The following is a 25,508-nucleotide window of genomic DNA, read 5'->3' as shown; positions in this document are numbered from 1 at the left end:
CCTTCCAGGTCCAGGGTGCTCGGTTCTGGAACTCTCTCCCTTCTACTCTACGAAACCTGCTATCTCTCGCTTCCTTTAAGGGGGCACTACGGCGGCACCTGCTGGCCACGGAATCTTGACGACCTGAGCCCTCTGGCGCTTGATTCTTAACCTTAATCTAGTGTTAATCTAGTCAGACTCGGCCCTGAGGCCGTAAAAATTCATTCAGTATTACGTAATTTAGATTTCCAATGTGCAATACAGATAGGTCTATGACCAAACCATAAATGTGCAACGTAATATTTCAAAAGTTTTATGTGATAATTATATGTGACCAAATATGTTTTTATGTGATTATATGTGACGATATTTGTATATATTGTATTTTATAATTTTGTTAGACTGTAGCGACACAGTCTATGTGACCTTAATTGTATTATTTTTTTTTGCCTTAGCAAATAAAGACCTATCTATCTATCTATCTATCTATCTATCTATCTATCTCTCTTCTGGCGCTTCTGGCGCTTCGCCATCGCGCGGCGCATTATCGGCAATTGCCTCGTGATCGAGCTTGCTCTATAGCGCTGCAGATACGGTATATTTTTAACGAGCGCGGCGTTGCGACACACGGGCTGAAACGAGTGTTGTGTCATCGGCAGACTTTCTTGCCGATTTGGCCAAAGCGAGCACAGCCTACGTTGAAAACAATTAGCCAGCAGTTTCCTCTATACGCGTGCAGTCGAGAGGGAGAGAGGAAAAATAGAATTTTCACACCCACTTGGCGCGCTGCGTCGTAAAATTCGCACGACTTATGCGGTTCGCGCTCGGCAAACAAAACAGCTGCGAGCGACGAGTGCATTGTTTGGAGTGCGGCTTGCGAGAGAGAGAGAGAGAGAGAGAGAGAGAGGGGGAGAACGATTGCGCTTATCGGCGAATCGCGCGAAAAGTATCGTAGGCGGCGCACGCATTGTGTACGTGCGAGGCGAAAGAGCTAAATGCATCACTGTTTTCCAGAGCGTCATTTCTCACTGATAATCGTTTCTTCCGAACGGGGAACGATCTGCTGTGCGAATGGGAGCGATTTTGGACGTGCGTGAAGCCTGTCTGTATCGAGAGGAGAGGAGGATATCGACGGCCAGACGAGTGTGTTATTGCGCTGTTTTTGCGAGACAAGCTGGAATTTTTGATCGGGTTATCGTGCAGCGAGGGGGAGAGGTCGTCGCGATAAGAGTGAACGAGAGCTGCTTTGTTTACATTCGCTTAGTGATGTAATTCTCGCTCTGTTTTCACAAGTTCCCTTGTTTTCTTTGTTGCAAGTAAGCACGAGCGGCTTCTTCTACCGTCGCGCGTTGATGATGCTCTATTTGTTGGTAAGCGAGGTTTCTCCCTGTAATTTCGAGTTTAGTGAATTCAGCGCATTATCAAGTTTTCCCACCGCGAGATTACGATTAGCGCAGTAGCGTATAGGAACCGGCGCGCGCGACCCAAATTGCACTCTGATCCCGTCGTCCAATCGAACTAATAAATGCTGAACCAACCCGAGTGTGTATATACGCCGCGAAGTGCAAAGTACGTGCGGCGGAAATCCAAAGCGGATTACAAAGTTTACGAGAAGATAACATTTTAACAACATTCCCCTTTATTATCTGGCTCGCTGCTTGCGCTTGCAAAAAGTTTATCGCTGCGGCGTTCGTATATTAACTTCGTTCTCGATCGCGATGTTTGTTTCTCGCGTTTCCAATGTCAGTAGTAGGATATGCCATCGGAGTCGAGGCATTGAGACAACATGACGCGGCCAGTTTTTGCTCGTTACTCGACACCATTTTTCTCCGCGCCGACGATTACTTATTCCACGATCGCGGCAGCCACTTTTCATCAATCAAACCAGTCGGATCGAGACTCGCGCGTAGAATAACAAAGCTCGTAGACACTAGCCTCGAAAACTTTCGAGCTGATTTCGCACAAACAATCGCCCGAACACACTGGCAAACGGCTGCACGTTTCAGCTCGTTATTCATCCTCGAATCCCGGCGACGCACAACCGACTTTGAAAAGAGAGCTCCTCCCGCGGCGGTCAATAGTCCGCAAACCGCGAAACCTGTTCCCCGAGGAAATAGCCCACAAAGCGAGCGAGCCGAGTGGCCGGTAAAGCAGGAAACCCCCGTCAGTGGTATGCGGCTCGACCGCTTCTCCTCCTCCTTCTCCGCCTCGTCGTTCTCTCTCCTAAAAAGGACCTAAACTCGAAGGAGCTGCTGCGGCATGTATAATTTTCGCGATAGACGGAGATATCCCACTACCACCACACACTCTCCTCGGCGCGCCTGCGCTCTACCCGTTCACTCGCGGGCGCGCACACACACACACACGTACACCCGCCGAAGATGCAGCGCACAAGCGTCGTCGCCGGCTGCTGTTCTCTCGCTCCTTCCCTCTCCCTCTCTCGCGTCCGGGCAGTCTTTTGTGCGAGCCCGAGAAGGAGAGACAGACGCGACGCGTCGTCGGCGGCTTTTCCTCATCCTCGTCGAGCAGCGGGAGTGGATAATCGTCCGTAATGCCAGTACGCGACGGCGTCGCCGCGCGCGGGATTGGAAAGTGGATCAGTGAGAGTGTGCGCGCCGGCGTTTGAGTCGAGTGCTCGCGCGCTGATTGATGTAATGCGCCTCGGATCGGCTAGAAAGGTAAAATTACTTTGCACCGAGAATGCAGCTGTCGCTGGCGCGAGTACCATCGGCTCTCTTATCCACTTGCTGCTGGGGCAAAAATTACCGACGTTGTTTAACGAACGCTCCATGGAGCGTTTATTTATTCGCCGGCACACGCCGTGATATGCAAATCGTTCTGATGGATTCCGAAAAAGCACGGATCGACGCGTGTGTGTAAACCGCGTACGGTTTCAACAGTTTCATTGCAAATGTTTTCATTGCAATGAAATAACGTCGATATACAGTATAACATAGAGGCGGTCGCGAAAATAGCTGGTGAAACGGCTGACCTTGCGCGGACGAGCGCGCGTATATAAATCGACGGATTGACCCACTTTCCCGAACTTTTGCATCAAAATTAAATCCGTCGCGAGCGGTACTGCGAATCCACAGATAACAGCTTCGAGAATATCTCGCGTATAACGCGGAAGAGAATGACGGAATGTTTCCACGCGCTCGCGTAAATCCGATCATCGATTCAATTCACCTCAGCCCGAGCGACGAAGCGTCAGCCGTCGATGCAATTATCTCCGCCGAGTCTGTCAGCAAAATAAATCTCCTCGTTCGCTTGTACACGTACATAGAGAGACGGCGACGGAAGCGCAATTAATCGTCTTCCTATTATCTCGTAATATGCGTATGCAGAACGTGTTGAGCTCTAACGAAACACATTACGCGCTATCTCCGCAAAAATAACTTTCCTCGAATTGAAAAAAAACTCCTCACTCTCGCAATCGCTTCCTTATCGCGCGCGCGTATAAAGCCGATGGAGAGGAGAAAAAGAAGAGGAGGAGGAGGAGGTAGAGGTGGATCGCCGCGCGCAAAACAGGAACTCCGCATCGGCTTAAAGCCGACGTATTAATGCCCGGAGAACGACTCGATAAGATTATATAGCTATGCGCTCAAGTGGATCACTGCGTCGCGAGCGCAGCGATATTCCCGACTGTATTACGTGCTACACGCACGCGTCCCCGCGCCGGGTCAGACGATTCGAAGGACGTGTGTGACATCGCGCGGGTGGTCTGTTTTAATGGTTCTTTTTTTGGAGTGATACTCATAGAAGCACGTTTTACGAAAAAGTAAGTATATTCCGACGAATGTGCAACTAATTGTGGCAAGCTCGCGTTCCGACCCGTTACGCCTTCCACGCAGATGTGTTGGGAATTCCTCACTCGTTATGCGAGTGCATCATGCCAGGAACGTATGGCTGTGAGCGCCGGCGTGCACGTATACATTAGATTCCATCAGCGCGGCGTTGTGTACGTCGGGTCATGACCTACATGCGTCGCAGCTCCCTCCAAGTTCGCGCAGTGTAACTAAACGGCTCGACGTTACGTGTGTATTTCGTTACGGCGATTGCCGAATAATGAGCCGCGAATCTTCGAAAAAAGTCCTTCTACGGCGCATACAATATTCAATAAACGAGTTGATGCGCTCGAGACCCGTCTCTCACTCTCGAATGAATCTTCAAAACTCATCGCGAGAGTGAGAGAGCATAAGCTCGCAGAAAGGCCAATCTCCAAAACTACAGAGTAACGATCTCTCAGCGCCCCACGTGAGCCATTAGAGGAGGGACACCGGGTTCTCGCTTACATTTACATTTAGAATCGCGAGCGTGTACAAGTCCCTCGCTCGCTCTGTTGCAGTTGTAGAGGGGCCGACCGAGCGAGAGGGACGTTAGTTCCGAGTATAGCGTGTCTGGCATCTTCGTGTACGTCTCGGTGGCGTGGGCTTGCGGCGACGCGGCTGGCATGCATTATTCACGACCCCCAGACACACGCGTCCGTTTCTCTCTCTCTCTCTCTCTCTCTCTCTCTCTCTCTCTCTCTCTTATTCTCCGCACACTGCGGCTCTATCCATTTATGCGTCGTCTCTTTCGCTTATCCATTTTCCCTCCTGCCCGCAGCTTCTATCAGTATTTCGTCTTTATAAATGCTTCTTTATCTCTCGGCTGCCATATAGAGCCCCCGATGTTGCAGTGCGAACAAAAGCGCGAGCGTCGGCGACCCTCCTCTAATTGTCCCTTCGCATCTCGCTGACGGGATGTTAATTGATTCGATTTTATAGAGATTTATCGAGTTTGTTCTCGGCTCGACGGCCGTTTCTGCGCGCTCGGGCCGCGTTGATTGAATTCATGCTCCTACGCCGCAATTTTTCATCGCGCGGATCGTTGCTGTAAACGTATTATTGGAGCAGGGAGCCGGAAACGTAAAAAAAGAAGCGCATCTGACAGACTTGAATGATTAAAAGAAACACCTTTCACCGCATTCGGAAGCTTGTGCAAAATAGCATCGCTGAATTATTCGTCACACGCCCTGCACGTCCCTCGCGCGCTTCACAAATTCACACAAGATGCACACACGAGCGCGCCATTCTAATTCGGAGTAGTGGCTGCAGCCGCCGCTGTGTACAGTATACAATATCCGTACACTGCCCACGTCCGTCTATATGCACACATCGATCCGCGCGGCTTTTTCATCGAACCGGTTCGCGCACACCCACCGCCTCATCCTCGCGGCGAAAAAGGAACGACTGCGTATACAGTGTCTGCAGCGGATGCAGAGAACGGGAAAGAAAGCTCATCGACTTAGCTCTCGCGATTACGCAAGGTGAAAGTCAAACAAGCCTTGCTCTCATACTGTGTACGTGGTGAGCGTGTATACGTGTATGTGCGCTTCGTGACTCGGCCGTTGTCGTGTTTTATCCCGCCGGGGGGCACAGCACAGGATTTACGCCCGATAGCCACTGCAGCGTCGGGGGGGGGGCGGTTCTGTTACGCCTGTATAGGAGCGCGAGCCGAGCACATCTCTCAGCGGAGAGCCAGCGACGTGTCTAATCACGGAAGAGAGAGAGAGAGAGAGAGAGAGAGAGAGAGAGATAGAGAGAGAGAGAGAGAGAGAGAGAGAGAGAGAGGCGAGCGTTACACTTGGCTTTACTGGGCCGAGACCTCGTCAGGCTCTCGTCGTCTATATAATAGCCCTCCTCCTACTTCGCTCGGTACGTTGTACCGCTTCATTTTCGCGAGATTGCATCGCTATAGCCGTTGGGGCTGACGTATTACGACATCCCGCCGCTCTCTGATGTCATGTGCGCGTCGTTGCGGCGACAGATGGTGTCGCTGACGCAACTGGATACTGCCGGCTACTGGTTTACCGTAAATTTTCGGATGCGCCAATTTTTTCCCGACAGCGTTGATATTCACAGTCCGAGCCAAAGGCCATTTCCTCGGCAGCTTGAATATCGCTCTCGAAATTCTTATCAGGGAAGAGCAGTAAACACTTTGCATCATCCTCTCTGCTCTCGTATTTTCGCCGAGCTCAGCAGCACAACGCCATCTTTCCCAGCCCACGCTCGCGGGTCTCTCTCTCTCTCTCTCTCTCTCTCTCTCTCTCTCTCTCTCTCTCTATCTCTCTCCTTCTGGCTTCTTGCCGCGAAAGGATTCAGGACGGCCCGCCCATAAATCGCGAATAACGACCTCGCGCGCGAATACCGCGGCCATTAAACGCCGCGTTCCGCAATTATTCCCGGTAGCCATGGGATATACGCCTGCCTCGCTGCGCCGGTCCTCGACTCTTCCCCGCTGCGACGTAATTGCGATGACTCCCCCGCATATCCCACTCCGGGAAGTTTCTCTCTGATGTGCGGGTACACTGTGTCTACTCTGCGCTACACTGTATGGACGGAGTGTCTGCTTTTCTGCAATGTAATGGCCTCTTTCGAGAGAGCTGGCCCACAAATCGTTCGACCTTCAGACGACGCGGGTGTATGGCTTTTTTAAGCGTCGTTTTCATCGAGGCTCTCTCTTCAGCCAAAAGCTCACTTTCGATCGTCCGCGAGAAAATTGACAGAAAAAGTCTAGCCACTCCTCGGCGCACTTTTTGCGAAGAGTCGTTCCTCCAAGAAGGTACCAACAACCCAGCAATTCCGATCTCGCTAATCGAGAAAATCCAATCGTCTTGCGGTCGAAACGTTTCAGCGGCAAAAACGCAACTCCCCTCGTGCACAGCGCAGTTTTGCGGCGATAAAAATCGTCCGATCGCAGAAACAAATAGTCCGAAGACGAATCGATGCAGCGTCCTTGTGTTTCTGCGCGAATATATCCAGTGGAAGCTCTTTTTGCCCGGCTCGTTCTCTCGAAGGCGGCGATAAAAGATCGCGCAAAAAAATATGTGGGTCGCGCTCCGTCGGGATCGCCGTGACCGTGATATAAGTCGCCGAGGAAAAAAGGTCCTTTTGTCGCGCGGATTAAGCACAGTTTAGAAACTCTGCACTCGTTTTTCCCTCCTGCTTGTGATTGAAATATGTACTCGGCCGCTCCTTTATCTCGAATCGAAAAGTCTCTCCCACGCGTCTTGTCGTTTTTTTTTTGCGGATTCCCTTGACTGGCTTTCGCACTTGCAGAGATGAGAAGGTTCTCTCTGCGATGTTCACGGTGTTCTCGCTGGTTTATTAAATGAAATGGCTGAATTTCGATTCGTATCGTTATAACGTGGCGCCTTCTGCACCTGCATGCCTCCCTCGCGCTCTCGGCAGGAACTTTGCGCACGGGGAAAGTTCGCAGCCTCGGGTTTCGATTACAAAGTTGGCGTCGGAGAGTTTGAGTTGATAAACTTCCTTAATTAAGATGTTTAAGAAAGAAAATAAAGCGCCCCGCGCTGATGTACACGTCATGAAATGCAGAAGCCCCATTAATATAGAAATATAGCTATAGAAAAGCGAAAGCTCGAGAAGAACGAAAAATCATACGCGAAATTCAGCCGGACTTTTCAGTCTGCGGCTCCGCACAGAGCTTATCGTAACTCGAGCACGAGGAAAAAGGAGGAGGAGGCAGAGCGCACGTCGGCGTAAATTTAGACGTGGGCGGGTCGCGTTCCGAAGATAGGCGAAATTCGAGTCGAGCGCAAAACACAAACTTTCGCTTGTGAGCTTGTATACTGTACGTTATACGCGCGCGTGTGCTGCTCTCCATGTAGTGCAGTAGCAGACGGCTTGTACGGGGAGGGGGAGAGAAGAGGTCAGAGGATATTGTGTGGTCTGCGCGATCGTTACGCGTTTGAAAGATTGTGCTTCTTCGCTATGGAATTTTCGCCCGACTCTTTTTGCGCTTTGCTGTGTAAGTATATACTTTTATCGTGCTTTTAGTTCGCCGAGTTTTCAATGTAATTTCGCGTGTCTCTCGCTTGTACGAGGAATTCGTTTTCCTTATTTATGGCTTCAATTTGCGATGACTCGAATTTGTGAATCTTTCACCGAAATCGCCGCAGTCGATCCGGCAAATGTTTACGCGTATCCGCGACTCGAGAAAGAAAAGATATCGGAGCTGGCGCGCGACCAAAGAAGAGAATGAAATATAAGGAAGATTCACAGCGCGATTATCTCGCGCACGTACGCAAACACGGCCGAGCTTTTCATTATGCTCTCGCCGGCGGCGGCGCGCGCGTGTCGTAACCTTGTCGAGCTTTATTTTTATGCGCGCTCGCTGCAGCGCTGCAAGGCTGAAAAGAAAGTTAACGCTGGCACTAGCCTCGTTCCAGCGATCCGGAGAATTTACGCGCCGGCCGTAAAGCGCGTAATTAATACATTTCGGATTATCGCGACGAGGGGGAGGATTTCGCCGATGGACATAGCGGGAAATTGATAGTGTCGCGCTGACAGGCACAGCCATAGAGGCATATATAATAGCCGCTTTTATGCGCGCCCGCGCGTGCCGTTATGCCAAATTAAGATCGTAAAACGACAGCGAGAGATTCTGGCTTTAATGGATGAATTAAAAACGAAGCACAGTTGGCTGGCTGCTTCATCGCGCTCGCAGAGTGCAGCCCACTAAATGGAATACATCCGCGAGCGAGCGGGCGAACGAGTCTCGATTATCGCATTAATTCGGTCTTCATTAGCTGCTCTGCCAAATTCGTCGATACGTATCCCAAAAATACTCCGATGTCCCGGCGCATCCCCTCGCGCGCTAGCTAGCTTCCCATAGCCATATACTCGCGCGCGCGTCACGAGTGTGGCGAAGTAGCCTTTGGGAGCGCCGAGGCCAGGAATAGAAAAGTCAGCATAAGCAGCCGGTGCGCCGCCGACCGAGCGGAAAATGTAATCGGAGAACGCGCGCTGCTGCTGCTCCCAGGGCGCATTTAGCCGCGAGTACATAGGCGCTGCGCCTCGACGCTTCCGACGGACTCGGATATAATTTTACGCATATAGCTGATCGATCGGCTCGGCGAAGACGTTGTTTTAATTTGCACTCGATTGCGCCAGCTGACGAAAGCAGAGCTCGCTCGAATTTACGGCCTACTCCGCGCTGAAATTAAATGGATCTCGTCCCGACACACGTATAGGGTATACAGATTATTGTGCGCCGCGACTTCTTGAGCTAAGAATTTAATTAAAGCCTCGCCGAGAGACTCTAAATTCCGAACGCAATCTGTTCCAGAGCAGAGCGCTAAAAGCTTAAACAATGCGGTGGACTCGAGCCCAAATGTGGCCCATTATACATAGATCAAATCCTCGCAAACTTTTCGTTACATTCTACAGCGCGCGCGCGCGCGCGAACGAATTAATTATTTCCCGCGCTCTGAAGAGTCGAGCAGTCGTTATAGCTATAACAGAGGCTATACAGCCGAGCCGAGAGAGCTGGATGAGAGAAAGAGACGAAGACGAGTCGATCCATTATTCAGCGAGTTGAATTTCCCCCCTCGTTAATTTTCGATGCCCTGCCGAGCCGCGGATGTATATATGTGTGTATACATATACATATGTATATAGAGCTCTGGGACACGACGACGAGTCGGGCGTAAATAGAGCCGTGTGTAATGTTTTCTTGATTGCTATTATTTTCGCGCGCCCAGCTGTCAGTCAAACATCTAATTCCATTCGATTTTAAGCTTCTCCGTCGCACTGCCACTCGTTTTGATTTATATTTAAGGAGAATAACCGATCCTGAGTATTATATATTTGAAATCGGAATCATCGGCTTATTAAAAGCCATTAGTTCGCAAAAATGCGCATTAAAATCTCGACTGCGCAGGCGAAGCGATAAAGACACACCTTTGCACTGAGAAAACTAGATATTAAAATTTACTACGTATGCAGGAAAAATTACTATATTATATAGACGGTTATACTTGCTTTGTATTAAATTTTACTATCTCAGATAGTAATTTCTCTACTGAAATGAAATTTTTTTAAATTTATTAATTATTAAGTGAAAGAAATACATTTTTTTGCGGCGACGGGACTCGAACCTGGACCTCTGGAATGGGAGTCGAGCGCGCTGACCACTTAAACAAACAATACTGTTATGTACTAAATTTCAAATCTGATACATTAATCACATTTACTCATGAGTTAATATTAATAATAAATTGACCAAAATTAATAAATAATAGCAGCGAATTATATTTCATCACTTAATAATACCAGATAAACACAAAATTATAGATTTTGGTCTCTGATATTAACTGCATAAATCAACTTTATAACCTCAAATTCTGGCACACGGAGAAATTCTTAAAATAATTTTTACTATATAATGTAGTAATTTCTAGTAAACACGTAACAAATTTTAATATAAGTCTAACAATTTTTACTATGAATATAGTAAAAATCGTCATGGAGCGAGTATGACCTGCCGTTACTATCTAATATAGTAATTTTTCCTACATATGTAGTAAATTTTAATATATAGTTCTCTCAGTGTACACACACGAGCGCAAGTCGTCGGTAATCCCGTTACACGTGGCGAAATTCAACGACCTTTCTCGGGGATTTCGCGCGTATCCAACGGCAGTTTTACAGCCGCGCGCTCGTATAACGTCGTCGTCGTCGAGAAATTTCGAGATTACCCATTTTACCGGGCTGCAGCGCGCGGAAAAGCCCCCCTTTTTAGTATCTCGGCTTGCCCCGCCGGGGAAAATAAACGCGGGAGAAAGGGTTTCGGTTTCGTTCGGGTGAAAGTTGCCTCTTGAGCGGAGCTGCATATTATAATGTCGACTGATTTATAATTCGATCGGTGCTATAAGCGGTTTGCACGTTTTATTCGATGAAGGAACGATTTTACGTCAAATGCATAACGAGACGCGCTCGGATTGTTAAGATTCTCCTGCTGAAATAATAATAAACCGCGGTGGCACATATGCACGTGAGGAAAATCAGAAATTCGCCGCGGAGCGATTTAATAATGCAAGGGACAGCCAAAGCGAGCGAGAGAAGCAGCGGCGGGGTAGCGTGACGCGTATAATACATAATTACGATGCATGAATGTAATTTTACGCTCGCTCTATAAGCGTGCGTCAGCTCATTAAACGTGTAACTCGTCCGATTATAACAAGGTTCCGGACAATCACAATCAGCCGCCGCTAATGATTTGATGGGCCTGATCGATTTTTGATCCATATGTTTCGAAACAGGACAAACGTATGTGCAGCGTTATTTTTCGCTTTCGCTGCGAACTAGGCGTCGAAACTTTTACGAGGAGAGCGTATGCAACACTGTGCACGGTAAATCAATTTTGTACAGGCGAAGTTTTACAACGTCAAGTTTCGCCACGCTACACGCCGGCGATTAATTTCATCCTTTTGCGAAAGCGAAATTAAATCATTATACATACATCCAACGCAGTTTCGCGAACGACTCGACTCAAGGTCGTCGTTTTCCAGCAGCGAGCGAAATAAAAGAAAGAGAAGCAATCCTGCCTGCCGCGTATAAAAAAAAATAACGAAAAAGAGGCATCGGCCGGCGGACAGCTGCTATACATCGCTCGTGCGCTCTCATGATTATGCGATAGAGATAAATAATTTATCGCCGGACGTCTGGCCGGTGGCCAACATTTTCCCGGCTCTGCTTTCATCGTCATTCCGCGAGTTTCGAGCAGGGGGGGGACAATGAAACACAACCGCTGGTAAACCGAGAGAGAGAGAGAGAGAGAGAGAGAGAGAGAGAGAGAGAGAGAGGAGGAGGAAGAGGAGGGAGAAGAAACTTTGGCCGCGTTCGGCGCTCGACGAAAATAAATTCGCGCGCTTTATCACCCGCGAAATTATGTTCTATAATTACACTTTGGTCAGACCGCTGCTCTCGGCTCGAGGGGAATTTAAAGCCGAAGCCTTGTTTACACTCAGTAGAATAGGGCTTCGGTTTTGCGCACTTGTGAATACATTATAATATAATGCTGGCTTGGCCGGTTATTTCAATACACGTAGCTGGTGGCGATGCACCGGCGCAACAATAACAACTAACAAGAACGAAACAATTATGCGCTGCGGCTATTTGCGTCGCGCATCGGAAATAGAAGCGACTGCCATCGCCAGCCTTCGTTTTTTCCGCGCGAAATAGCCAGTGCGCGCTCTCTTGTAAACTCGCTCGTTGATTTATGGGAAAACTCGGGTTTCCGCTGCTGCACAAGTCGAGGCGTAAATCCTCAAAGTGAGCGCGCGGGTATACACATCGCGACGAGAGAGACTCGGCTTAACCCAAATTCGCGTGCGCACAATAGGAAGCGATTTATACACACTTGATACGCTACGACAGGCGACGATGAATAAACAGCGGGCGTTAAAAAGGGGTTAATCGAGTCCGGACGAATCGATCGCTCTACGCACTTATTAGCATCGCTTTGAATATATCGATCGCTCTTCCTGCTTATTTTCTTTCGTATACATGCGGGTACCCGTCGTCTAAAAGCGAAAAGCGACGTTTTCAAAATGGGGAAACGTGTAATATTTCGGGGGAGGCCGAGAACTTTCACTCGTGCAATACACTGCGCGATAGTGAAAAGGCTACTATCGCGTTTTGAGTCGCAGCAGCTGCAGCGCTGATAAGAGGGATAATTTTGAAACCGATCAGGAAGTGAATGCGCGCGTGAACGTTATAACAGTTGTTGCAAATTGTTGATCGATTTTTCTCTTTTCTGTTTCAGGTAAGCACGACGAGTTACCCAACGACGTGAGCCCCCGAGTTGCAGTGGGTAAGTCCCCGAATAGGCGAAGGTTGTACCTATACACGACGCATGTTCCTCACTCTTAATGTACTCTCGATAAAACGTCAGCGGAAAGCTACCCGCACACACACACACAGTCAGACCGGTTTCGTACAAGAAACTGCAGCGGCAACCGTTTAATGAAAAGCAGCCCGACCGGCCCTTCTCCCTCTTGTAGGTGAGAACCGGCCAAACCGGTTTCTCTCTCTCTCTCTCTCTCTCTCTCTCTCTCTCTCTCTCCTCCGCGCCGCTTTAAAGGAAGATTGGTAGACGATCTTTTTCCTCCTCCGGCTTGTCGGCGAAGCTATATAGGCGCTCTCCGAAGCATATCTGATCCACTGATTTTAAGACTCGTAACGCGAGTTTAACATACTTGCCGCGACTCTCTGTGTGTATGTGTGAGTGTTCACATGCGCGAGCTGCACGATCTCCTTAAGGAGCGAGACAAACGATGCACACCCACGTATCTCTTTCTCTCTCTCCGAGCGAGGCTGGTTTTTGCGGAGCAGAGGAAGGAATTGCCTTTCGCGAGAGTGTGTTTGTGCGCCGTGTGTATTCCCGCGGACGAGTTACGATGTGCGAGAGTGAGAGAGAGAGAGAGAGAGAGAGAGAGAGAGAGAGAGAGAGAGAGAGAGAGAAGCTCATTGTTGCTGCGGATTTATTATTCATATAATGGGGGGGAGCGGAATGGATAATTTGCTTCTTCTTCCTCCGAACTCTTCACACACGAGTCATTAACTTTTGCCCGAAATCTTACTCGAGAGAGAGAGAGAGAGAGAGAGAGAGAGAGAGAGAGAGAGAGAGAGAGAGAAAGTTCAGAGGGTCCAAAGTTCGGCGACATTCCGAACCGCACAAGGAGGAAGAAAAAAACATCCTCGCTCGCAATTGAAACAAAAAAGAGGGAGGCAAAAAATCCACTCCGCGTAAATAAAGCAGACGCGTGGGTGGATGCAGCAGCGCGCTCCTCTCCTGACCCACTCCACGAGGGAGAGAGCGAGCGAGTCTTCGACCTCCTCGACTCGTTCTCTCTCTTTTTCTTTTTGTCTCTCTCCTCTCGGTGCTGCACTGCTCGTTCGGAATTTATCATCCGCCGGCGAGACGACACGACACGCTCTTGTTGTGCAATTCGAAGCTCGAGTCGAGCCGATGATAACGAGGAGTTTCTTCTTCTTTTGCGTTTTGTTTCTCTCTTTCTCTCTCTCTCTCTCTCTCTCTCTCCTATCGGGGCGCGCTCGCGTGTGTATCGGAGGGCAATGATTCAGTGGCTCGAGTGCCGCTCTTTCTCTTCGACGCATATTCGTATACGGAGCTCTTGTTCTGTGGGAGTCTCTTTATATCTCGAGTGGCTGCGTCGTTGAGATCTCAGATTGCTCCGCGATCTTGATATTATGAAGTAATTCATGCTCTCGCTGGAAAAAAGGAAATAAAAGAAACCATATGTGGAACCATTAGAAAAAGATGACACCTCGCAACAACTTCCTGCTGCGGGAGCAAACTGTCGAGGCGCCTGGTAATTTCTCCGTAATTACGCGGATGCTCGCAACGGTACACACACACACGCGCGCGCGCGCGTGTAGTATATCTGGAGCTGCTCCTCTAATTCTCGGCCTCGGCTGTACACATCAGGCAGTGCGCGCCGTGTAATCTATGCGCGGCTCGTCATATTTTTCGACTCTTCCCTCGTGTGCTGGCGCGCGAGTCCGTCGGAGAGAAAGTATGTATTTATAAGCGGATTTTTTCGCGTGAACAAACAGCATTATTGGCCAGGGAGAGAACCGTGCAAGCTCGATTCTAGCGTTTCGAAGGTTCGTCAACCTCTTCGCGACAAAAATCCAGCGAAGGGGTTGTTGAGCGAAAAAAAACTTCGAAAGCCCCGCGGCTCGTCAGCTGCTTCTGCCGCCCTGAGAAAAACTAAGACGTCGAGAGGAGCTGCCTGCGGGGGGAGTCTGTATAGTAGCAGCCGGTAATTCGAGAGCTGCTCCTCTTCTCTTCTCTCTCCCTCGTCGCCGCCGCATGTTTTTTCTGCACCTCTGGTGAGCAAAAGGAATTCGAAATTGCCGCATGCCGACGCCATATGGCGACACGAAATCTGCGCGCGCGTTCTCTCTCTCTCTCTCTCTCTCTCTCTCTCGCCTCGCAGCTCCTGCTGTGGAGTATATTAGGATATTTCCTTTCATCTTTGCAGGCTTCGCTTGTTTGTGATGCGCCCGTGAAATCGTTTCGCCTTCTCTCCGTTCTCTTCAACAATAATTATAATGATTGTTGTGCTATTCTGTATCGTCGATTCGATGAACACGTACGTGCCAACGCAAGAGGCGTTGAAGTCCAAAGTCTCTCGTTCCAGACGCTAAAAATAATAAAAGAAAAGCTCGAAGGCCAAGTGCAGTGTACAGAAGAGCCCGGCAGCAGCAGGGAAGCGAGAACCTCGTGCACGCGTACGTGGGCTGCATCCCGTTGTCGACTGCATGACTCGTCTGTCGATCTCCGACGCGCATACATGCAGACATATAGATACACCAGAGCTGCTGCTTCCCCGCTATTCTGCGGATGCCGAATTATTATATATTATGTCTGAAGACACCAAGTGACTCAGCGCGGAGGTCAGAGCTATACACTACTGAATTACGTGAAAGTACTCATCGCCTCGGATGCAAATTCCTCGCGAACAGCGAGAACGAAACCCGTTCTTCGCACACCACCGACAGGCACGTCTTTGGCTCAAGGACAGCGGACGAGATGCAGCAAATACACACTCGTGCGTATAATATAATATGCCCGCGCGAAGGCATACATTATTTATGCCGCAAGCTCGCACAACTGCAGAGCCCATCGGCATTCGAGGCGCGACAACGGAGGAGCAGCAGCGAATGCAAAGTCGAGCGCGACCTTAGAGTGTGAGAGCTGCTGAGGTCAATTGCCCGCCGCACCGCCACCGCGGACGATTATATTGTTACGCGGCCGCACAGTGACGTCACTGTATAAGCTGCCGGATGAATTCGGAGACGACGTATTTTTTATCAGCACGACAAGTTGCATAGATGCAGATGACGAGCTGTCGCGCTCCTTTGTTCGATACTTCCGCGAAAATGCGAGCTGCTCTAACACATGCCGACTGTGCAATTAAATTTTTTTTCGATTCACCGCCGAGGAAAAAGAAGCGCGGGAGAAAAAAAACGAAACCATCGGTGATGGAGTAGAGCGGGGCAAAAAAAGAAGCCGAGCCGTAACGTATCGCGCTCTAGCGAAAAAAGCAAGGCCCAACAGAAGCAAATCGAGCGTGAATCCGCTCCAGAAAACGGTTCCGTGACTCTGCGTGAAACTATTTTTGAGGTATTATATACACACGCGCGCAGCTACTGCTCGTAAATTCTAAATCGCTCCTTTTATCTCCCGAGAGATAGTTTATTATTTTTTGGCTACTGCTGTGCTACGCGCGCGGGATCGAAGTCGCGCGTCCAAATTCGAACGATAAGGTTTATCGCACTGATCCGATCCCTCCCTCGCAATCGAGTCAAACAAAGGCCGCAGTTTTGATTGTATACGCACTCACGCAATCATACACGTGCGAAACTCGCTCAGGTCCTTCGGCCCTTCTGCCACCTGCCGGCTCTTCTAAACGACTTCTCCCTGCAGCTCTCGTGTGCGTATGTTCATTAATGGTTTCGCGCGAGTTTACGAGAGCCGTATAAACGCGGAAACGAGCCGACGTACGCGTGACCCCCGCCGCATTATGGGTCGGGGCCTCTCTCTCTCTCTCTCTCTCTCTCTCTCTCTCTCTCTCTCTCTCTCGTGTCTGTGCGCGCGTATGCGACTCTAATTGAGGCGTCCGCCAAGGCGCCGAGTCATGCAGGCTCTGCCGCTGATGCGTGTGTTCGCGAGCGTAATTGAGAAGGGAGGTGAGAGATGAAAAACGGCCTGCTATATGCTCGACGCAGACTTTGAATTTCCCGCTCGACAGTCGCTCGGCGTCGAATCACGATGCTCCTCGCGTCGATTATTTCAGCGGCCAAAATTTCAACGCCATCGGCTCTGCATGTACATTACGCCGTACATGCATAACAGCATAGTTGAATCCCCAGCGGAATCGGCTCTCTCTCTCTCTCTCTCTCTCCCACGCTCGTACGGGCAAAAGCGAATCAGCGCGAATTTCCAATTAATCCGAGCCAGGCTCCCCATACGGCAATATAGCGAGCGTTGATCCGCCGCGTAATTTATGCAGATCGCGCGCGAGTGGTTGTATAACCAGGGCTCCCAACAAAATCGATGTTAAACGCAGATAGTCAGTAATTTTTCGCGAATCTGCTGGACGAGTTGCACCCCGACGAAATTCACTGTTTACCAACTCATTGCTCGGGAAAATTTTATCTCCGACGTGACTTATACGATAGCTCGAATCGAACAACAACAACATCGACCAGATAAAAATTTTCAACATATTTGGAAAAGAACCGACGTGTACGCGGCATGAGTAACAAGCTTCCTCGCGCTGACACACAAAACTGTCTTTTATCTCGCTTTACGAAGACGACAAAGAGAACAGCAGAAACTCGTCGACGAGTATAGACGAAAAAAAAACCGAGCGCGATAAAGCCGCGCACAGCTGCCCGCGCAGGCGCACACGGACTTAATAAATTGATATAGGCGCGCGCGTAATGGAACAGGAAGTTTCCTATACGCGCGCGTTTGTATAGGCGACGCGCGCCGGCGTTAATTAAAGCTCAGACGCGTGCGCGCCTATCGCGGAACACTGCGCGATCGACTACTTTCACTCGCGCGCTAGCGCCGAGGGCCATTAGAGCTGACGGAATTGTCGGGCGTGTAAATACTCCGATATGAAAGTGGACCGCGCGGAAGCCAATGTACGTAAAACGCGCGCGTAGTTTGTGTTTTGGGGAAAAATTTGATCGGGGACTTTTTTTATTGGGTAAAAGCTTCGGGATTATTGGTTCCGAGAAAATAAGGGATTTTGTCGTGCAGTAGTTCCCGAAACGAAAAAGAAGAGCGCCGAAGAATTTTCAATCAGTCCTCCGAATGAACTAAATGTTCTAATGAAATGTCCTACGAGGCCACGCAAACTTCCGTCGCGAAACTCTCCGACAAAGTCTGTCCGATAAATTCCGCCTCGCGGACAAGTATCGACGTCTCGCTCTTCGTCGTTGTCTTTCTCTCTCCCGTTCGAGCGATAACCCCGCGAGGCTATCGGCGATCTCGCGACGCTTAGAAACGCGGAATTACGCGACGAACGAGCCGAATGACTCGCCGTCTCACATAGGAGCTGGATTTCGCGGAGGAAAAACACAGGCTGTCGTGAAGCCGCTGATAAAGCTGTTTGATTATGGTTTGAAAAACGAATATCCGGTCTGAATGTAGTTGCGATTTGGAACTAATTACAACCTCAAGAAAATTGATCGCATTGGATTTAGCTAGTAATATCATAATACACACATTCTAATTCTCATCTTTCTATTATCTCTGCCTGGCTCGTTCGATCGATCGATCGCTCGTGTAATGCCCTTTGGTTTATGAATAAAACTGGCGGCTGCGGAGTCTATTAGATTAATTCAACTTCAATCCGACAAAAGGAATGAATTATAAACCCTCTTCTGCATATACTATTCAAATTTTGATCTTCCGTCGGATCATAAAAAATTCGCATCGGATTAAGCCCGAGAACTATAATAATAATAATAAGAGCCGGTCGAGCGGGAAAATGAAACGACGAGTGTAGCGAAAAGCCATCGAATAGAAAAGATCCGTCACCCTCTATATCCAGGCGACGCCGTGTGTACGACCGCACGCACATATGTCCCCAGCGTCGTCGTCGGCTTTCTCGTCTTTGTCTATGGCGCGCAGAGGAGCAGAAGGAGGAGAGAGATACGACCATAGAAATAGAGAATTAAAAATAGACGGCGACTGCGGCGACCGAGGAGTCGACGAAAAATTAAAGAAGAGAGAGAGAGAGAGAGATAAAGCGAGAGCGAGCGCCAATTTTGTCGGGGCTTTTTTCCTTCTGTTCTTTCGTTCTCTCTGTTTCTCTTTGCTTTGGTTTTTTTTTGACAGCGGACGAATATTGGCCTTTATTGACGACGACGACGAGATTGATTAATGCGGCGCTCGCTTTTTGCGACTCGACTTTTGTTTTCGTTAACGGGCACTGATTCCCTCGGCCGAACAACGAGTCATGATTTTTTCAATTGATTTACGACGTCGACAGCATCGACGTCCTATATACATAATATTCGGAATCGTATATAAGAATCCGACGCTCGGGTGTACGCCGCAGAACAGCGTAATTTCATCAAGACACTACGAGTTCGCCAGCGCGGCAGGTAGTCACTAATCGAATCGCGAGCCATGAAAAGCTATACAACAAATTAGGTACGAAAGGAAAATCAAAGAGGGAGCCTTTGTATGTGTGCGAGTGTGTCGATAAAATTATTTCAGAGCGAGACCCCACGTATGAATCGTCGTCGTCGGGGGCTTTTAGTAAATTCGCGGCGAGACGTGCGGAAAAACGAAACCGAGAGCTGCTATCTCGCTGGCTGGCCGAGCGCCAAAACGAACGTCTCGCCAAGGCGATATCGCAGCTCGGCGTATATAGGAAAGTTTCTTTTCTCTTCCTGTATACACGTACCGTATACGTCGGTGTTTCCTTTTTGCCGGCGTTAAACGGACGAGTTGCAGCTGCTGCGAAGTACGAGATTTTTCCTCTGCGCGAGGCGCTAAATTTATCATCGACATTTCGGCTCTATCGAGTGTATATTTAAGTGGGTCGATCAGAGCCTCATGCAAATTCCCAGTGGCTTTCGTCGCAGAACTGTATGCAAGCCGCAATCGATACTCTCGCTAGAGAGCTGTCTCTTGGAAAGTGGCCTTGAATGACTGGGGAGCCATTAAGAAGAGATCCTCTCCCGCAGTCAGAAGACCTCTCATGCCTAGTCTTTTACTGCACATCCATCCTCCGAAACGCGCTCAGTTCCTCGTTCCTGCAGAACTTGCAGAGAGAGAGAGAGAGAAGCATACATGTATAGCTAATGCTATACACACTTTGAGCATCGTCTGGCACTGACCCAAGCCTATAGATTTCAGCCCTGCTGGCATTTAAACCCTTTGTACGAGCGATTCCTCCCCTCGTCGTGCCCTTTCATCCCTGTCCGCATCCGCGTGTGCTTCCTAGGTCGTCCCCCTCTGATGTGAGAGGTGAGCCGTGCGCTATATGTGTGTGTGTGTGTGTCTCTCTCTCTCTCTCTCTCTCTCTCTCTCTCTCTCTCTCTCTCTCTCTCTCTCTCTCTCTCTCTCTCTCTCTCTCTCTCTCTCTTTGCAGCAGCCGACCCAACCCTCGAGCGACTGTACATCGACCGGAGCGACTATACTGGTCCGATGGCTATACAGCATTGCAGCAGCACTGAGCGCGTGTCTGTGTGTACGCTCGAGTCGTGTACATATGTATGTATACTGTATAGGGTGTGTCCAAAAGTTTGGACGGGCTTCGAGTGACTTTCGAGCTTCCACCAGTTCCAACAACTGTAATTGTTTCGGAGATTTTCACTATGGAAGCTGAGAGAGAGAGAGAGAGAGAGAGAGAGAGAGAGAGAGAGAGAGAGAGAGAAAGAGAAAGAGAGAGAGAGAGACGGATTGCTACGAGAGTCACTTTTCTCTCCCATTGTCTTGTTCTTTGCGCAGGGGCTGAATTAACTTGACGCGCTGCTGTTTTTCCTCTCTCGGTCTCGAACTCGTCGCTACTAACTCGTAACTCGGTTGTTTTGACGCGGAATCGAAAGATCGCAATGCACCGATCGAACATGTTTACTCGCGCTGCTGTTTATCTCATTCAATTCGGATTCGACCGAACTATCGTATACCGACAAAACAAAATCGAGCCTCTCGCGACCTTCAGCTCGAGACTCGAGGTCGAGCTTATTCAGCCGCTAAATTATCCGCCGAAACCTCACTGGTAAAACTTTGCTTCCGATAATCCCAACCGTCACCGAACTACCTCAACACCCAGTACAGTCTCACCCATACATATACACAAGCGCGCACACACTCAGGCTCCCCTTTATATTATACGGCTGCGGCAGCGGAGACCTCTGACATACATTACCGCTCTGGAGACTATTAATGCGTTCTCGGGCAGGTCTGCATAGGCGCCACACAATACAGCAGCAGCAGCAGGAAGGGACGGGGTCGTTTCGAAATTCAGCGGAGCAGCGCCCGGATAAATCAAATTTCGCCGCCGCCAACGTTTAATCGATGGCACGGGGCTCTCCGCGTGTCCTCAGCTAATGGGGGACTAGGCTTTTTTCTCGCCAGGCTCTTCGCTCGTTTTTTCTTCTCGTTTTTTTACCCCGACTCGTTGCATGCGCGAGTTGAGTTATTATTATTAGTAGGGGAGGCGATGCGTTAATTGATTGATGAGGCTGCGACGAGACCGCGCCGATAAATTTCGCTTCGCTGGCCTAATGAATCTCGCAAGTAAAAAAGAAGCGTTTCGATAACAATAGCGCGGCGATTACGAAAGAGTTTCGCGACGCGAAATCCAGTTTCATCAGTGTCGCGAGTGACTTCCAATGCACACTTGGTAACTCTCCTCCTCCTTCCGAAGCCCCGTATCGCGCTGCTCGTATAAATCGCATAACGGCAAACTGCGCAATAATAACCCCGCGAGCGAACTTTGCCCGCTACACTGGCGCTGCTCGCATAATATCGCCGCACGCGCGAGAACCGGTAGAAACTTTCGCGGCGCTGCAGCTCGGAATAAAAATAATCCCCGGGAGCGCCCCGGCGCGCTAAGTTTTACGAGCGCGGCGCCGTAAAGTCCGATAAAACTGTCCTCGCTCTCTCATTTCCACCCGGAACACGAACGCCGTCGAGCGAAAGATTTCGACGGGAATTCCGAGCGGGAGAGCGCGTGACCCTTTGGCTGTATCCCCCCTCGTCTTTGCGTCTGCGGGGAAGCTAATATCAAGTTTGAAGTGGATATGCGCCGCTCGAGTTCGGCGAGTATAATCAATGACGAGTGCGACTGCCGTGCTTTAAATTTCGATTCGCTTTTCGTCGGATTTTTCAGGAATCTGCTTCTATCTATGGGTTTAATTAATTAGCGTGCGTTCGCGTTCCGAATCGAGCTTTGATATCGCTAATGAACCTTTGCGAGTGCGCCGAACGACAACGGCATTATTATTAATTCTTTCCCGCGAGCAATCAATGCTCGATGGCCGCGCATGCGCGGAATATAATTGTATTCGAAGCTAATTAAAACTGCATTTTATTGGGCTGACATCAAACGCGCATTTCAATCTCGTCGCTACGACGGTAATTGAAACCGAATTTTCGTCGAACCACAATAATCACCTGCTCGCGGGGAGAGCGAGAGAGAGAGAGAGAGAGAGAGATACTCTCGAACGCGCTGCGATATGTAATTGCGAAATTTCAAAATCATCGCTCCGCACAATTCCACAGGCGCTCGAGAGACAATGATCCGGCAGTAGTGGCTCGAAAAGAAGCAGAAGCGAGAGAATCGAAAGGAGATTGCTGCAGGATCGAGAGACTCGCTTTTCAATTACATCTTGCTCGATTACTCGCCGCGGTATAACGCCCCCCCCCCCCCCGTCTTCCTTTCCCTCGCGCGCGATAAACCGCACAAGTTTCTCGGTGTGCTCGTCGTCTGGAGAATCTCTCGCCGTTGATGTAGACTTGTTTTCTATTATTCATCGGCTTATCGCTCATGAAATGAGATCCGACGCTTTTTCAGATCGTCGAAACTCGTCAGCCAGAGAGGGTTCCTCGCCCTCGCGACTCTTGCAATAGTATCATCCCCTCGTGATCCATTATCGCGGCAGGGCCGCGCGGTACAGAGGGTTTCTCGCTCTTAATCGTCCGTTCCAACAGCCGTGGAAAGTGCATAATCGCCGGGGCTTCGGGATTATTCGGGCAGTCAACCACCCCAGGCCATATAATGTGGCGCTCGAGTGCCGGCGCTAGTCGTCGAGGGAGAGCGGATTGTGTGTCCGCGGAACGAGGCGATTGTACAGTGCTCGCTAAATAGTCGGCCGGCTTTTCTGAATGCAAGGCAAACGCGTAGACGTAGCAGAGTCGCCGGATGGAATGCGTCCAAATTGTCCAACTTGAAATCCGATGATTTGTCGGATGCTTCTCGGCAGAGTCGTCGGGCGATAAGAAGCCTCTTCCGTCGCGATTTTTCCAGAGCCGTCCAAATTGACTGTTACTGCGGCGTTTTCTATGTAACTGCCCGCGTCCAATATCGCACAATATATTCCATTGATATCGCTGGAACTTCAAAGACACGTCGAGTGCAGTGGCCAGCCATACGTGACACTGCAGCGCTGCACGCGCGGGTCCAGCTCGCTGGGCAGAAAGCGACGTCGCTGCTGTAGCCACGCGGGAAAACCGAATGGTAAAAGCGCGACGTGAAAGGGAATAAAAAACGAGAGACGGATCGAGCGGGTGACAGACAGGCTGGTACACACGGGCCAGAGCGGGAATAAGAGATACGTACACATAACAGAGAGAGAGAGAGAGAGAGAGAGAGAGAGAGAGAGAGAGAGAGAGAGAGAGAGAGAGAGAGAGAGACGAGACTGTTCGCGGCCCCTCCGGGTAATAACAGTAAATCCTGAGCAATAAATCCCTCTTCTCTCTCTCTCTCTCTCTCTCTCTCTCTCTCTCTCTGTCTGTCCGTTCGTTCATTCGTTTGCTCGCGAATCGAGCCAGGCGTCCCTTTATCTGCGTGTGTATGGTTTCCACCTCTCCTACTCCGACGCGCGCATTGTAAATTGTTCCCATGCCTCGTGCGTGCGTGTATCCTCATACATCGAGGCTCTCCTCTGCAAGCACTAACACTGGGTTAACGACGGCGAAGCTCCGCGGAATTCCGTGACCCTGAACCCTCGAGAGTTTTCTGAATTTCGCGCTTTCCTGCGGAGCCGATGATGAGATCCGTAGGCTGCTATGAGTAGGTGGAAACCGAGAAGCCATTGTCTCAGTGCGGTCAGTTTGTTGGAGAGTCGGATGATCGACTGTGGGGGAGATTTTTAATTGAAGAATCAAAGTATGACGAGTATATAAGGGCGGCTATTGTTCTGACGGACTATCATCATCAAGGCTCGCATTGTGTCTTCTTCGAGGCTCATTGTCCATTCGGCCGTTATGGGCCGTGACCCATAACTCTCGTCCCATCGTCAGGAATTCATCCTCTAAACCCACAGCCGATTGAATCAAACTCCCGTCGTCAACGTATCCGATTTCGCAAGCAGCACCTTGTCATAGGTTCTGCGATGCTGCCAAGAACCTATATACACATCTCCCGCGCCGCGTCGACAATGAAAATTCCCCAAAGTCAGACATCTCGTCTGCTGATGCCTGCGCATAGCTCCATCTCCTTGGCTCTGTTCCGAAGAGCCGGACCGATGGCCGCTCGCCCATCGGAGTATCGTGTGTCTCCCCTCTGACGACCTATACGCGCACACACTGACGTACATCGGCGCGTATAGGCGGAGTAGGCGGAAACGCAGCCGCACGCGAGCTTCCGTGTGCGGGAGGGGAGATGCGAGAGAGATACCGCGCGCTGGAATATAATGCCGGGCTCTGCTGCTTAGAATCAAGTGGAATGAGAGTTCCGTTTTCTTTTCGGCCAGATGCGTAAGTACTCGAGCGTTGAACGCTTTTTTGCGCGGCTCTCGCATTGTTTGCGGCCCGCGCCAGATGATGCATTGTCCGAGGCTTGGAATGACGTCGCTTCTTGTAATATAACGTGTGTGCGTTTGCCTGCTGAGAGAGCGGATCGATTATGGCTAGCCTTTTTGCGAGTTCGATATAAATTTTCTTATATCCTTAAACTCAGGCTCGGTTATTATTACCGTCCTTGAAATGTATGCGGCAGTAATAACAATAATGACGACGCGCCGGCGCAGGAATCGGCCAGAAAATGGCCAATTAGAGCGTTTTTCGTTAATGAATAGCTGCGCGGGTAATGCGCACTTGTGTGTGTGTTTGTGTGTGTGTGTGCGTAATAACAGTCATCTGCTCTACCAAAATCCTCCTGCAGTCGGCAATTAACCGGCGTTCCATAGCCCCGTAAAAGCAAAAGAGTTCCACCAGCTCTAAAAAATGAAAGATCATTTCCTAGCGTAAACACACACACACACACACACACACACACACACACACACAAACGCAGGCACTGCATAGGCACTGCATGCATAATACTCAAAAGCGAGCAACTCGCGCCTGACCCCCTGGAGACACGCGAGCTACACAGAGAGCACCGGTCGGTCGCGTGATTCACCGGCTGCGAGGCATCAAAGGGGTTAGCCTCGTAAACCAACTCCATAATCCGAGGCGAAGCCCGCAGTATTCAAGTGCAGCGACTAACGCTTCCCTCCCGGTCTTTGTGTCGTGTCCCTCCCGCTTTATCTCTCTCGCTCTCACTGATGCGCTCCGTAATGGCTGCTGCTGCTGCCGCTCGCCGAGTGGCGTGCGAATTATCGATCGGCCACGCATTTCTGGGAGAGAAGGTCGCTGCCCGCAGAACAAGGACAGTGAAATCCGTCTCTCTCTCTCTCTCTCTCTCTCTCTCTCTCTCTCTCTCTCTCTCTTGCTGTATGTAATATATACACGATACCCCGACACTGAGCGGCTTATCGCTGCCGGGATATCTGCTCGACGTTTTGTGTTTCTAAATATTGATTGATTGGCTCGGGCATCGAATGACACTGAAATATCGTGTGCCTCGGCGCGCTGCAGGTATATTATACAGAGTGATGTACACAGGCTCTCTCGTTAATGCCAATAGTACGCGTGTGTTGGTGTAATGGATGGCAATCATTTTCGACCTT

The 25,508-nt window shown here is 49.8% G+C and overlaps 1 protein-coding gene across 4 annotated transcripts in view; it reads left to right on the top strand.

Moving 5' to 3' along the window:
• Positions 1–25,508, top strand: part of LOC100120387 (probable JmjC domain-containing histone demethylation protein 2C) — a 204,800-nt gene that overhangs the window by 100,342 nt on the left and 78,950 nt on the right. The window contains exon 1 of one of the 4 annotated variants that reach the window (XM_031928866.1): positions 12,599–12,642. The exons of the other annotated variants lie outside the window; for them this stretch is intronic. The gene's annotated coding sequence lies outside the window, so the exon portion shown is untranslated. Of the gene's footprint in view, positions 1–12,598; positions 12,643–25,508 lie in introns of those variants that run through there. 4 annotated transcript variants of the gene reach the window in all.

The sequence above is a fragment of the Nasonia vitripennis genome, chromosome 4 (genome assembly GCF_009193385.2).
Source record: "Nasonia vitripennis strain AsymCx chromosome 4, Nvit_psr_1.1, whole genome shotgun sequence".
Classification (NCBI taxonomy): Eukaryota; Metazoa; Arthropoda; class Insecta; order Hymenoptera; family Pteromalidae; genus Nasonia; species Nasonia vitripennis.
The sequence above is the reverse complement of the archived record's forward strand: the minus strand, read 5'-3'. Positions and strand labels throughout refer to the sequence as shown.